We start from the raw sequence: 16,988 nt of genomic DNA, 5'->3' as shown, positions 1-16,988 counted from the left end.
AAAAGTGACAGGATCTGGTTTGAGTAACTTCAGAAATCAAGTTAGCATCAGCAGCTCCAAAGTCCAGTGAGGAAGATTAAGCAGAATAAGCAACAGCAAAAATAATAGTAACAAGTAACAAATGCGCCAAAGTTTCTTCGGTACAATCGAGTTTTCTGTACTTCGTATAACCAAGGCCTCCAAAAATAGATCTAGCTTTCAGTGGTCTGGGTATAATGTTGTATGAGCCGCGGCCCATGAGATTTTAACCACTGGCCGGTGGTGGCCTGGCCTATATCGTTGCCAGACGCACGATTATGGCTAACTTTAACTTTAAATAAATTAAAATCTATTACGGCTAGAGGGCTGTAATTTTCTGTTTTTGATGATTAGAGGGTGGATGATCAACATGCCAATTTGCAGCCCTCTAGCCTCAGTAGTTTTTAAGATCTGAGGGCGGACAGAGAAAGTGTGGACAGAAAAAGTGCTGACGGACAGACAATGCCAGGACAATTTTCTTTTCAGGGAACTAAAAATCACAGCAACTTCATTAACCGCAAGATTTAAAACAAAATTAAAACAACGTAAGAGCGAAGGGGAGCATTACCAGACATAACATCAGTTAAAAAAAAAAAACTGAAATAGAAGTCAAGGTCAAATTAGAATCAGAAAGAGAAAATGTAAGAGAGGACAAAAATGCTGAAGTAAGATTTCGCCAGTGATACTCATCCCCTCTAAAGTAATCACGAAGATACAAAGATGAGCCTCATGTGCAGAAAACTTCCTTCTCAGCATCAGTAGTGAGGTGTTCCTATGTAATATACAGCACTCACAACTGTTGTTATATATGTGTATATATATATATATATATATATATATATATATATATATATATATATATATATATATATATATATATATATATATATATGTATATATATAAAGGGAGAATGAGAGAAATATATACCAACCTGTTATAGAAAGTGAAACCCAGAAAGTGGAACCCAGACAGCAAGAGCAATTTCGCTGTTAATTATGGAACGCGGATTCCACCATCGACCACATTTCACTTGGCCAATTCTTCCCCCTTCCCATCCCCATTCACAGGTAAAAAAAAAAAAAAAGAAATCAATGTCTCCCACACGCATTGGAAACAAAAACAAACTGCAACTTTAAAAGGTCAAGTCTGCAGCTTACACAGCTCAAATGTCAACGGTGCATTTCCCCTTACGTAATCCCACGCTGTTCTCCCTTTTCCCCTTCTTTATTCTTTTTATGCTTTCTTCTGAATCTTTCCGGCACTGATTGGAGAGGGGGTATTCGGTTTACTCATTCCGTCTGCTTTGGTTTAAAAGATGTTGCAGTTGACTGATTTGCATTGCATTTTGCGAAGCGGTAGAAACTTGGTTAAAGGGATGTGATTGCCTGACTGCGCTGATATTTGGGTGGCCATTTTCCTGTTTCTTTTCCTTCTATTCCTGCTAAATCTATGCAAGGATATTTGATTTCCCTTCCAGCCCAGATTCACATTAGTGACATAATTGGATAATTCACAATGGTTTTATGAAGTAGAAGAAAAACGAAAGTCATTTCCGCTTGTCTGAAGGAAAAAATGAACGCTTTCCTGAGCCAAAAGGGACACTTTAAAAGAGAAAAAATACATTATGGATAGATCCCTACACGACGAAAAAAAGAAAAAGTCCTTTACGGCTTGCGTGCCCTTGCTGAAACTGTTTGTATGTTTTTAATTAATTACGTTGGTTTCACAAAACTTGGAATGAAAAAAAATGATCGAACTGGTATAATAAAACGAGACTTTTCATTCGAACTGTTATGCTGCGGCTAGCTTATGGACCACGTAAATGAAACAAGAGCCAACGGACGCGGATTGAGTAGAAAAATGGTAAGAATCGTATGACTGAATTTGGTATTCCAATGCTATTTTTGACAGGGCTGACCAGAGAGGCCTTCGTATCCGGGTTTGATTTTTTTTTTTTTTTTTTTTTTTTGTGATAGAAAAAATTGCACTTTCGTTTTCTGTTTCCTTGTTTTCCTTTTTTTTTTTTTTTTTTTTTTTTTAGCTTATCGGTCTATTTGTCTGTAATTATTGAGCTGATTTTTCTTCTTTGTGTTCATAACAGAAATCAATTTGCAATTGTTTTCCGTTTCTTTATGTTTCCACTTTTTAATTTTTTATCTACTTTATATATTATCGGCCTATTTTTCACTGACTGATTATTCAGCCATATGTTACCCTAACATAAAATAGCATTATTAGCTGCACAGTGGTATTTATCCACTTGTCTCATTCGATATTGATCATCCAGCATTTTATCATCGTTGATAAACTCACTATTAATTTCTACCATGCAGTGGCGAAAGGGCTGAGAGACAATCCTTAAGTCCCAAAGAAAGATTAAAACAAGAACGTGAAACAAAAAGAGAAACTCAAAATAAACATCTAAGCATAGCAATCAACTATATGTAGACAGGCGTTCGTTTTTGTGGCCTTCAAAAAGCGAAGCTACTCTCTCAGCATGTATAGTGAGGCTCTGTCTCTACTCCCCCTCCCTTCATGCATAAACTGATGACGTCATAAGGTAATGACCCCTGTTATGTTGAATTGTCTCGTTCCACATGTACTCTGCTGAGATCAGCAATACAGGATATCTTCCTATGTAGAGCATATTGTTCTTAGGTTTGCAGTATTCACTTCCAGTAATGTAATAGGCCTACGTCTTCCAATATATAATATACTCATTCCAACAATACAGAACACTATCCTGTTTATACCGAATTAAACAGTTAAGTTCATCATCCTGAATATATTACAGTAGGTCCAACATTGCAGTACCTCCCGTCAGTTACGCGCCGACAGTTGATCCACATTCACAATTGATTCTTGATCCCCTTTTCCTGCCGAGAGCAGCCTGATTTGCTCAACAACAGCACCAGTATGTAATAAATGTGCCTCGCTGTCGAACTTCTCAGTTCCAGAGGTCCTTTATTCCTCACACCGTTGGACTGTGGAACAACCTCTCTGAGGATGTTGTGCCCTGGGAGCTTCAAAAGTTCAAGCGAAGATGCAGAGTATTACTACGACTTGTATTTGAATACTTTACTTACGCTTTCACCTGTTTATTTATGAATTTGTTAATCTATTTTTTCTATTCTAATGACTGGTCTCTTCTTTCTGCATTTCCTATTGTTTTCTGTTACTTCTTAGAATGAACACCTTTGTCTTTGGAAACTTGAATTTCAAGTCAATGGCCCCTGTGCGCTTGTTCACTACGAATAGGGTTCATGTTCTGAATAATGGCAATAATAATAATTACGATGTTGTACATCTTCCTCTTATTCAGTGCAGGGGTTAACATTAGAGCACCTAATTGAATTAGGCTAATTCTAACCTCAGATGAGCAATTCTGCTCGTATTTTCTTCAGGTACTTTACCACTGTTTCTAATAAGACTAAAAAGTTGGTCATTAACTCCAGTAATTTTTAAGATATCATAGTCATCATTTGGACATTTGTTTACCCAAAGTGTTATAACTTTCTTGTGATTTAAAAACTGAAATTATTTAATCAAATTTCAGCTTTTGGCACTGTCCTGTGATATCCTTAAGGTAAGAGCATGGTATATATATATATATATATATATATATATATATATATATATATATATATATATATATATATATATATATATATATATATATTATATATATATATATATATATATATATATATATTTATTTATACAGTATATATACATATATACAGTATATGTATATATATATATACATACATATGTATAATATACATATATAAATTTATATATATGCATATGATATCATTACTTAGAATTATATAAAGAGCAAGAATAAAGAAAATGCTGGTAATGAATTTTTTATATACAATCCCTAAAGAGGATTAGAGCATTTCTAAACAATGTATTTCATTACATGCGAATTCGTCTTTAGAAATAATGGTAATGAAGACTTTTCTTTCAATACATTACGTAATGAACAATATAAACGTCATCATACATAAAATATTATAGTGTCACGGAGAATTTTCTCAATGAATTTCGAAATTATCAGGGTTAAATAAGACTCCAATTCCCTGTGAGTAAATCGTCTTTAATATGCTATTGCTGTTAGAATATTTAACTTATCAATTCCGTTTTTCTGTTTCGAAATAACTTATTTCACTTATCGTCGACAAGCATGACTTAGTGTGGGTTGATTTATTTATTACTAGCTGCCGTCAGAGGAAATTATTGTCATCATGACAATTATTGTTATCATCAACCAAGCTGCAACTGCGGTTGGAAAAACCGAATGCTTATAGAAGAGAAAAACTGAAATGAAGATTGAACTTAAAAAAACAAGCAAAAAATGTGACGAAGTTTCTCCGGGGCAATCGAGTTTTCTGTACAGCGTATAATCAAGGCCACCGAAAACAGATCCATCTTTCGATGGTCTCGGTATAATGCTGTATGCGCCACGGCATATTAAATTTTAACCACGGCCTGTGGTGGCTTGTCCTATTTTGTTGCCAGACGCACGATTATGGCTAACTTTAACTCTCAAAAAAATAGCAACTACTGGGGCTAGAGGGCTGCAATTTGGTATGTTTGATGATTGGAGGGTGGATGATCAACATATCAATTTGCAGCCCTCTAGCCTCAGTAGTTTTTAAGATCTGAGGGCGGACAGGAAAAGTGCGGACGGACAGACAAGCCGGCACAATAGTTTTCTTTTCAGAAAACTAAAAGCAATGGGGTAAAACAAAATTAAGATAAATATAAAATCAGCAGTTTTACTAAGTCACACTTCTCTAATTCGAACGATTTAAGTAGACAGAAATAAGCTGAAGTTTTGTTGTTTCATCAATTCTTTAAAAAAAAATATATGATTGATATCTGCTTTGATATTTCCTCATAGTTATTTTGTTTAAGCTTCTTTTAAGGGTTATTTACAGCAATAATATCTGTGCAGTTATGGTTGAAATAAATGTTATAAATCAACCAAATTTTTATACTATTATTATTATTATTATTATTATTATTATTATTATTATTATTATTATATTATTCAGAAGATCAACCCTATTCATATGGAACAAGCCCACCACAGGGGCCACTGACTTAAAATTCAAGCTTCCAAAGAATATGGTGCTCATTAGACAGGACTAAAAGAAGGCAATGGGGAATACAGAATGAAGAGATCGCTTATTAAAAAAGAAATAACAAATTAACTAATTAATAAATAGACAGATACGGATTGTAAGTAAATTGTTCAAATACCGAGGGTTATTCTTAATTCCAATTATTTATACACGTCTTACTGATCCTTATAACAAAACTCAACCGGTAATTGCAACGTTCTCTTTTGCATCCGGAATGAAACCAAGTATCAAGGTGCGAACACAATACTGGCGGCATTCCGCCCACGTCTTCAAATCACCGAGCGTGATTTCTGTTTTGGATAATTTCATTTGCGAGGGAAGGGATTATACCCCTGCGATGCAATTAGACGGAATAGATTCTAATTACATTGCAGAGAGAGAGAGAGAGAGAGAGAGAGAGAGAGAGAGAGAGAGAGAGAGAGAGAGAGAGAGAGAAGGAAAGTTTATAATAAGGTTGCAAGGTACTGATAGAAAGACAGAGAGAAGAGAGAAAACACATGGAAGGAAAGTTTATAATAAGGTTGCAAGGTACTGATAGAAAGACAGAGAGAAGAGAGAAAAACACATATAAACCGCACACAAATATATATATATATATATATATATATATATATATATTATATATACACACATAATACATACAAATATATACATATATATATATATATATATATATATATATATATATATATATATATATATATATATATATATATATATATATATATATATATATATATAGATATCTATAATGAGAGAGAGAGAGAGAGAGAGAGAGAGAGAGAGAGTGAGAGATATTGCATCTCAGATATTCCCACCGGAGCAGCTTTTTGCTCGTAAGGGCAGAGGAAAAAAATGCTCCCGGATATTTCCCGAATGCAACAAAAACATTGGGCGGAAATTGCATCCTATTACAGTCACCGCCAGTTCGGAGGAGCAACAGTAAACAACCATTTTTACGGACATGTTTCCTCTTAACGAGGGATAGAACAGAACCAGGGGACCATCTGGTGGTTGGGATGCTTGGGGGGGGGGTGGGGGGAGTATAAATAAAAGCAGTGTACGAAGTGGAAAAAATTCAAAGTGGAATAGTGTTATTGTAACGCAATTCCTGCGATAGGTAAGAGCCAGTTTCCTGGATGCCCTAGAACGGGGCATCGGTATAGTAAAACAAAATTAGAGTGGGTCCATTTTTTCTTTTAAATTTTGTGACCACTTGGGTAAGTCCTAACAAAAAATATATAATATTCTTTGCGAGAAAGAAAGTTTGTTTTGAAAATTTGCTAATTTTGATTTCACTATTGCATTTTATGAATATTTATTAAATACGGAGAAGCACTTACATTAGATTCTTACAAATCTTTACCATAATTATTATTAGCAGTATACCATAATATTCCATCCGTAGCAGTCATACGAAATTATGAACGTGTTGATGATACACATAAACTAGATTGGCTAAGAGAAATAAAAAAGAAAGCAAACAATTACAAAACCTAGATGAAAATGAAATATATTCATTTCAGTTGATAATTCTAGCAGTTTACATATACAGTATTGGGAAACCCCGCTGGGGGTTAGTGGCGTCAGTGCACCTCGTGCGGGGCACTGCAGGCATTACATAAAGCTCTTTGCAGCTCGCCTTCGACCCCTAGCTGCAACCCCTTTCGTTTCTTTTGCTGTACCTCCTTTCATATTATCTTTCTTCCATCTTACTTTCCATCCTCTCCTGACAATTGATTCATAGTGCAACTGCGAGGTTTTCCTTCTGTTACACCTTTCAAACCTTTTACTGTCAATTTCCATTTCAGCGCTGAATGACCTCATAGGTCCCAGTGCTTGGCCTTTGGCCTAAATATCATATTCAAGTATTGGGAAAATTCCCATTTGCATATTTGCCATAAACAATGTTTTGATCGGCAGTTCCGCTGAGTTATATGCAAGCTAACAGCTACTTTTTCATTGATTGTCAGTTGAATGATTGAATTTTATTTTCATTTTCATTTTATTTATCTAGATTGATATTGTAATCAAAGCTTCTATAATTATCAGCTTTCCCTCCTTGAATTTTCCTTCTGTCAGTCTGTCTGTCTGTCTGTCTCTTTCCTTCTCTCGTGTATGACAGGGCTTTCCTCTGTCCATTTGGCTTCGAAATAATATCATGATGAACACATTCCAGTGACGTCACCTGGGAAATAGAATTGCCGCGTGAAGATATATGGTTGATACATGTGCTGAGTACACCCATATTAATCAGGAAACATAGATTTATCTTGTGAACAGAAATTCTCAGACTCTGTCCTCCTCCTCCTCCTCCTCCTCCTCCTCCTCCTTCTCCTCCTCCTCCTTCTTCTTCTTCTTCTTCTTCTTCTTCTGAGGAATCGAAAGTGGAGTAGCGGTGAAATATAACTTTCAAAGACATCGATATGATCTATTGTATGTAATTATAATTTAAAATTTATTGTTCCCAGCGCTTAGGAATCAACTTTACAATTATGGGAGGGAAAGATAAAATGCTTTTTGGAAAAGAGAGGCGATGCAGGACTTTTCGTAATCATGTCATGCTATTATGGTATTTCTTTTGATGATTTCAAGTTTCCAAGTGAAATAAAAAAATGTTGATTGTAAACAGAATAAGACGCATTATGTAAAACGTTCGTTTAATTTCATAATCCAGACAGAAATGGTTTTAACTAATAATTTTAATGTAATATTTTGTCCAATATAATTTAAAATGACCTTCATAACATCTGTACTGTGACTTTTACTAAACATTACCGAGAAAATTAACCTCTAAGCAAAATTCAAAGCCTTCATGTGGTGTCACGAGTGTCAGACGGATTAATTCCAGCCATCCCAGGTGTAATAGCGGAGTTGATTAGCTATTTTCATTAAAGTAGATTATGAACATAATCTCTTCAGTGACCCAACTCCATGAGTCTGTTTGCTTGTATTCAATTTTCATACGATTTTATACACTCATTCCATGCTTATCTAATGTGATTTTAACATATTAACTCTTCGTACTCTGATAACCAATCGATATCATTAACAACTGAATTTCTTAGCTATTTTCCTTTGTAGCCAGTACGCTCATACATAATCAAACACAGATATGCACATACTGTATACATACACACAGCATAGATATATATATATATATATATATATATATATATATATATATATATATATATATATATATATGTATATATATATATATATATATATATATATATATATATATATATATATATATATATATATATATATATATATATATATATATATATATATATACACATATATATATTTATCATGATGTGTGTGTGTGTAATATATTTCATTCACTCTACATAAGGTAATATATTTTCCTTATATACCGAGAATGTGTGTGTGTGTACGTGGGGATCCGAACCAGCGACGGACTGGAGATATATATTCTCCTAACCGTGTGGTGACTCCCACGGGACGGTATATATATATATATATATATATATATATATATTAAAGGACGTTTGTAGCTTTCTCTAATACACATATATGTATATATAAACTATCACTCCTTCGTAATGTTTTAATTTTTTATATCACTGATTGTGCTTTGGGTCCCGTTTAGGAATAAAGATGGAAGTTAAGAATAAGTTGTTTAATTTTTTATTTCTAATTACTAATCACATCTATGGTTTGAAGATAAGGCTATGGAGTTGTGAATATCCTTTACATTCACAATTTTATCGACGCTTTCTCAATATTCAAATCTCGCGGACACAGACAAAAAGTGAGAAATATTTCCTTATTCAAATAATGTTTAGATTTTTTCAATCGCAGCAAAAAATATTGGAATGATTTATTGCATAAACGAAGAGACCGAAGGTTAAACAGCAAATGTCATCGTCAAACAAATAGATAAACAATTTAATAAATATGAAAAATGATATAGAAAATTCATACTGCATAATAAAGAAACACAGTAATTACTGTATAAACCCTTATCATAAAAGAGTTTTCTGTACAGCCGCTACGGCGTATAATCAAGGCCACCGAAAATAAATATACCTTTCAGTGGTCTCGGTATAATGCTGTACAAGCCGCGCCCCATGAAACTTTAGCCACGGCCTGGTGGTGGCCTATCCTATATCGTTGCCAGAACACGATAATGGCTAAATTTAACCTCAAATAAAGTAACAACTACTGAGGCTAGAGGGCTGCAATTTGGTATGTTTGATGATGGGAGAGCGGATGTTCAACATACCAATTTGCAGCCCTCTAGCCTCAGTAGGTTTTAAGGTCTGAGGGAGGACAGGAAAAGTGCGGACAGAATAAAGTGCGGACGGACAGACAGAGCCTGCACAATAGTTTTCTTTCGCAGAAAACTAAAACTACCAGTAAATCAAGATGGTAACTAACCAAAATGAAATAAAGAATGGAAAAACTATTAATGAATAAAAATACAAGCTCTGTCCTTTACTAACTGGAAAGACAACACAACAAAATCTTGTAAAGTACACGAGCCGAAGAGCATCCCGTTTGGCATCTGTGAGAATCCCTGAGTCCGTACTCGGGCTCTGTTAAAACGGCTGGTGTTAGGTTGTAAAGTACCCAGCGGGCACGCTGCCAAAAAACCATCGTCCAGAGTGCCATGTACTGTACGTGTCTTTGAGGCTTCCTCAGAGTGCCATGTATGTGTCTGTGAAGTTTCCTCAGAGATCCTTGTACTGTGGGACAGTGTTATTAGGAAAATGGAAACCGTGTGGCACTGCCCCGGTTTTCTCATTCTTAAAGGATCGCTTTCTTGTAGGATTTTTGCTTTGCTGTTGAACGTCTTGTAGATGACATTGAATTGCTGATTGCGAGCGGAGAGAGAGAGAGAGAGAGAGAGAGAGAGAGAGAGAGAGAGAGAGAGAGAGAGAGAGAGAGACTTTACATCTCAGATATGCCAACTCGAGCAGCTTTTCGCCCATACCGGCAAAAAACGTTTCCGGATATTTCCCGGATGCAACAAAAACATTAGACGGGAATTGCATCCTATTACAGTCGCCGCCAGTTCAGAGGAGCAACGGTAAACAGTAGACAGACGTTTTCACGGACATATTTTCTCTTAACGAGGATAGAACAGACCCAAGCGACCATCTGATAGAGAAGGGAAGTGTAATAAAAGTAATATAGGGAACGAACAAATTCTAAGCTGAAAAGTGTTATTGTGATATGCAATAACAGAAAATTTTTCAATTTTGTGATCACTTGGATAAGTTCCTGACAATAGAAAAATATATCTAATATCCTTTGCGAGAAATAAACTAAATTTTTAAAATTTGCTCATTTTAATTTCGTAAATGCTTTAGGAATATTTGTTAAATATGGAAGAGCGGTTACATTACATTTATCTATAAATTTTTAAATATAGAAAAAAAGAAAATCATTACAAAACCCAGATAAAAATAAAATTTGTTCATACCAGTTAACAGTTCAGACAGTTTACAAGTAATATACAGTATTTCGGATAATTTTCATTTTTTTTTTTTTTTTATATTTACCATGCACAATATTTTGATCTGGTGTTCCATAACACTATGTGAGCTAATGTCTACTTATTCATTGACTTTCTACTAAATAATCATGCTAATCATCATTAATAATTTTATTTTGCTCAAATTTTTATTGTTATTTGTTATAACCCCTCCTTTGAATTTTCCAACTGTCTGTCTGTCTGTCTGTCAGTGCCTCCTTCCTTCTCTCATATATGAAAGACTTTTCCTTTGTCCATTTGGCTTCGAAATAATATCATGATGAACACATTCCAGTGACGTCACCCGGGAAATAAAGTTGCCGCGTTAAGATATATGGTTGATGCATGTGCTGAGTACACCCATATTAATCAGGAGACATAGATTTATCTTATGAACAGAAATTCTCAAAGTCTGTCCCTGCTTCTTCTTCTTCTTCTTCTTCTTCTTCTTCTTCTTCTTCTTCTTCTTCTTCTTCTTCTTCTTCTTATTTTACTGAGAGACTGAAATCGGAATAGCGATGAAATATAACTTTGAAAGGCATCGATATGGTCTATTGTCTGTAATCATAATTTAAAATTTATTATAATTTATTTTCTCTTCATTACGGCGCTGAATGGCCTTCTTGGCCCCAGTGCCTGGGCTTTTGCCCTAAACATCATACATCCATCCATCCATCCATATTAAGAATCAACTTTACAATTATGGAAGGAAAAAGATAAAATAATTATTGAAAAGAGACTAGTGTAGAACCATCTGTAATCTTGCCATGACCATATTGTATTTTTTTAAAGACTTCAATTTTCCACATAACATAAGCAACAATCTTGACAGTAATGAGTTTGACACGAATCACATGAAACGTTCATTTTATTTCATAGTTCTACCAGAAATGGTTGAAACGAATAATTTCTATAATGATACATATCCTCGGGTTACGAGTATCCGTCGGATTAACTCTAACTGTCCCAGGTGTAATAGCGAAGTTAATTAGCTATTTTCATTAGAGCAGATTACGAATGTAATCTCCAGTGTTTTATTTTCATGAATTTTCGTATATGGAGTTTTCATATGATTTTATACATTAATTTTGTTTTCATTTGCTTATCTAATGTCATTAAGTTAACTCTTCGTACTCTGATAAACCGTCGATTCCAGTAACTTAATGTTTTCAGTCAGTCGTTACATACATGTATTTACATGGTCTGTTCTGTAGCCAGTATGCTCATACATAATCACGCACAGACATACACGTTGACACACACACGCACACATGTATATTTTATATATATATATATATATATATATATATATATATATATATATATATATATATATATATATATATATATATACATATATATGTGTGTGTGTGTGTGAATATTTCCGTACACACATACATGAACTATCACTCCTCTTTTAATGTTTAGACTTTTCTTAATCACAACAAAAACTACTGAACAAATTTATGAAACAAAGGAAGAGACCGAAGCTTTAGACAGCAAACATCCTCGTAAGACAAATGATTCAATAAGTTAATGAAAATCAAAACTAAAAAGACAGCTATGGAAAATTTATACTATCTAATGAAGAGACAGAGTAAGCATAAACAATTATCATAAAAACGAAACAAGTAAAAATGAGCCGAAGTTTCTTCGGTTCAATCGGGTTTTCTGTACAGCCGCTACAGCGTATAGCTAAGGCCACCGAAAACCGATCTATCTTTCGGTGGTTTTGGTATAATGCTGTACGAGGCGCGGCCCATGAACTTAACCACCGCCCGGTGGTGGCCTATTCTATATCGTTGCCAGAAGCACGATTACGGCTAACTTTAACCATAAATAAAATCAAAACTACTGAGGCTAAAGAACTGCAATTTGTTATGTTTGATGATTGAAGGGTGGATGATCAACATACCAATTTGCAGCCCTCTAGCCTCAGTAATTTTTAAGATGTGAGGGCGGACAGAAAAAGTGCGGACAGAAAAAGTAAAGAAAAAGTGCGGACAGAATAAAGTGACAGACAACAAAGCCGGGGTAATAGTTTTCTTTTACAGAAAACTAAAGCTACCAGTAAGCCAACTTTGTAACTAAACAGTATGAAATAAGTAATGGAAAAACTATTAAGAAACAAAAACCACAAACAGTCTCTAGCTAACCAGAGAGAGAACATCACAAAATCTCATAGACTACAAGAGACAAACAGACTAGTTACAAAACCCTGCTGAAACAGCATCCCGTTTAACTCTGTAAGGATCCCCGAGTCCGTACTCAGGCTCTATTAAAGCGGCTGGTGTTAGGTTGTAAAGTACCCAGCGGGCACGCTGCCAAAAAACGATGGTCCAGAGTGCCATGTACGTGTCTGGGAGGCTTCCTTAGAGTGCCTTGTGCGATGTCCCTCGGCGGGAATTGACTTATGGGAGAGCGTTATTGGCAAAATGGAAATCGTGTGACCCTGCTGCGGTTTCTTGTTCTTAAAGGATCGCTTTCTTGCAGGGAATTTCCCTTGTTGTTGAATGTGAGGGGAGAGAGAGAGAGAGAGAGAGAGAGAGAGAGAGAGAGAGAGAGAGAGAGAGAGAGAAGGAGAGAGAGATGAAGGAACTTAATTGAATATTTGAATATAGGAGCAAAAGGTTGGAGGAATATGCCACGTATTTCGAGAGAAGGTTTACCTGATAAAAGAGAGAGAGAGAGAGAGAGAGAGAGAGAGAGAGAGAGAGAGAGAGAGAGAGAGAGAGAGAGAGAGAGAGAGAGATGAAGGAAAGTTCACTGAATATAATAGCAAAATGGGAAGAAATATGCCACGTATTTTGGGTGAAGATTTTCCTAGTAAGAGAGAGAGAGAGAGAGAGAGAGAGAGAGAGAGAGAGAGAGAGAGAGAGAGAGAGAAGAGAAAGAAAGCTGATGTAATATAGGAGCAAAAGGGGAAAGAAATATACAAAGAACTTTGATCGAAGCTTTACCTTATAAGAGAGAGAGAGAGAGAGAGAGAGAGAGAGAGAGAGAGAGAGAGAGAGAGAGAGAAGAAGGGTTAATGTAATAAAGGAGCAAAATGGGAAGAAATATGCCACGTATTTTGAGTGAAGATTTACCTAATAAGAGAGAGAGAGAGAGAGAGAGAGAGAGAGAGAGAGAGAGAGAGAGAGAGAGAAGAGAGAGAAGAGAGAAAAGTAATGTATTATATGAGCAAGAGGGAAAGAAGTATGCAAAGAACTTTGATGGAAGCTTTACCTTATAAGAGAGAGAGAGAGAGAGAGAGAGAGAGAGAGAGAGAGAGAGAGAGAGAGAGAGAGAGGTGATGGTGCTTAGCTTTTAACTATTTAATTGGAATGTCCGGAAGTTAACTTGTCCTATCAGAGTAGGCTGCCTGTATCACACTGTGGAGTGTAACACTCTTAGAGAATCTAATGCAAATATCAGTCTCCTGTTTTGTACCTTCAGATAAGAGCATATGTTTTCATGTTCATTGACAATTTGCCGAATTAGGGATAAAACTCTTGCTATGAAGGCCATTATTTTTAAATCTTTTTACTGCTCCATACCCCAAAGCTTTTAGTCATTTTAAATCCTCGAATACTGAAAGATTTTTTTTATTTTTTCAGTGAATTATTGCCAGAACTGTTTTTCATGTTAGCTCAAAGATTACATCTGATAACGAGACGTGATATAAGAATTTTACCGAAAACAATTTGCCACAAAAATCAGAAAGTGTGATTATTTACATATTTATCTATTTATCTGTTTTTATTCATTTACTTATATATTTTTTTATTCATTTAAGGCTCTGTCTCACAATCGTAATGCTTCTCACCCTCGTAATCCAGGCTTCATCATTTGAGTATGAGTGAAACATAGAAGAAAATTGGCCATAGAAGAATGCATGTTTTTGCTCCCTGCTAATTCTATAATGATATATTCGTTCTATGATTTATGCATGTCAACAGGTGCGAGATGGTGGAAGAGATAGGGACAAAAAGATGAATATGAAATATAGTTATTGGTTTTCTTAAGGTCGAGAGAATTTTGATTATAACATGAACGTTAGCAAAGATACCTGTTGCGTTATGTTCCTCCTGTATAATACCACTACTACTACTACTACTACTACTACTACTACTACTACTACTACTACTACTACTACTACTGCTGCCCCTATTACTGCAGTTACTTTGATTAAGGCCCTCTGCATCACTAGAAATGATCTAAAATTCAAGAAAGCGTACGATAGGAAAGTCTCTCCAAGTTGCAAAACTTACCTGTTGAAAAAGCAACACTGAATCTAATTCCCATAACTTACAACGGTTCAGATCATTGAAGTGATTAGGTAATATAATATTCCCTGTGCACCCACTAAATTGAAATGACAGTTTTAATAATAATTTAAAGGGTGATCACGCCCACGAATGATAAAACTGACATTACAGTAAAAAATCGCAAGAAAAAGTATCTGTTAACCGACACCTGCGAATGGATGCAATTCCTTATAGATTCCTTGAAGGTGTTATCGGCAAAATTACACTTCGTTTGCGGCGCACTGTAGGCGAAACTGAAGGTTGGTTTAAAACGTCCCTTCGGCCTTAGCTACATTATATTCTTTCTCCTTCTTCTTCTTCTTCTTCTTCCTCTTCTTTTTTAATCAGTTTCCTATAACCCATTTTAATTTAAGAGCAATTCTATGACCCAGCCATACTGGAGCCTAGCCACACGTGACGTAGAATGGTTAAGTAGCTTTATAATTATGATAATTCATCCAGTTGAAATCCGGAACCTAGATATGTGACTCTCCTACCTCGTTCTACCATTTTATAACATTCATTAGCGTTCTGAACAGATTAATCCGAATTCTGATCCGTAGTAATTGGTACAGACACGATATCTAGAACTGCTGAGTCGAGGTTCAGTGAGGTCTAACGTCTCTTAGGGGTGGCAAAATTAGACGAGCTAATTGATTTATTGATAAAATCAACTCGCGGAGCATGGCTGAACGAGGCACCAAGACGACCTTTGCCACCATATCCACAGAACTCATGGGGTGTTTTCGAAGGGGTAAGTGGTTGGTATTCCTGAGATTCACTCATATAGCGAGGAAAATTGTCTTAATTTTTTTTACTGACGCATGATAAACGCAACTTAAAAACAACACTAAGTTGACGTACGGCCTTATGCATCCTTTGTTACTTTTCTGTGTTTGGTAAATAACAATCGAAAATTATTGTTGTAATTGCATTTTTGCCCTTTTATGAAAACATTCGTCAAATTGATCAAATCAAAGCTGCGATCTTAAAGATTTTGAAACAATATTATGAGATTGCTTTTCGGAGAGGGATACGCAGTCAGTTTAAATTCAGTAATGATGATGGAACGTTAAATCGATCAATAACTTCTTAAACCTTAACTTCTCACGATAACATAGATCTAAAATTAACAAGGATGGTAATCAATTAGTGACATCATGAGGCGAGAGCGAATTACAGCAATACTACGTTCTAAGTCAACTGGAATGTAATCTAAACACACACACAAACCTACAGAGCAGAAACCCAATAGTTATATATCTTAAACCTAAGCTCGTAATCACGTGATAAACACGAAGCCAATAATGTCATGGCAATTTCTCACCAAGTAATGATTCCATCCATAACTTACTGATGCAAAACAACGAATGCAATACCATTGGGTTAGGTGATGATGTTAAGGAGACAAGGTGGTCAGCGGAATAAGACGTTGTTTGTTTGGACGAGAAAACGCTGATATTTCCAGCAGTGAATTTATTTGCTGTGGCCGGATTTTCTGAACAGCGGCACCAAGTGCATTAACTGTGCCACAATGCGAACTTCTCAGTTCCAGAGGTCTCTCATTCCTGGAATAATCTCCCTGGGGATGTTGCGCAATCAGAATTTCAAAAGTTTAAGCGAAGTTGCAATGCGTTAGTATCCTGAAACATTGCAATTCGTACTTTGATATTTCTCCTCTCTCTCTCTCTGCATTTACTGTTATCTTCTGTAATTTCTTTCAAATGACCACCATAATCTTTGGAAGCTTGAATTTTAAGTCACTGGCCTCTGTACGCTTGTTCCCTATGAATAAGGTTCATCTTCTGAATGATAATACTACTAATTACAGTAGTACTAGTATAGTGTAAATAGTGAACCTTTATTTATGCAGTGTGATAAAAGAGATCGGTGTTATTTAGGTTTATGGTGGGTTTAGGAGTAGAAAAATAATAACTAATGATACTAAAATGTTAAGTATGCAGACAGTATTAATTATATCCTGAAATATGCAATTAAACGAGTACAGCCATTATGTG

The sequence above is a fragment of the Macrobrachium rosenbergii genome, chromosome 6 (genome assembly GCF_040412425.1).
Source record: "Macrobrachium rosenbergii isolate ZJJX-2024 chromosome 6, ASM4041242v1, whole genome shotgun sequence".
Classification (NCBI taxonomy): domain Eukaryota; kingdom Metazoa; phylum Arthropoda; class Malacostraca; order Decapoda; family Palaemonidae; genus Macrobrachium; species Macrobrachium rosenbergii.
The sequence above is the reverse complement of the archived record's forward strand: the minus strand, read 5'-3'. Positions refer to the sequence as shown.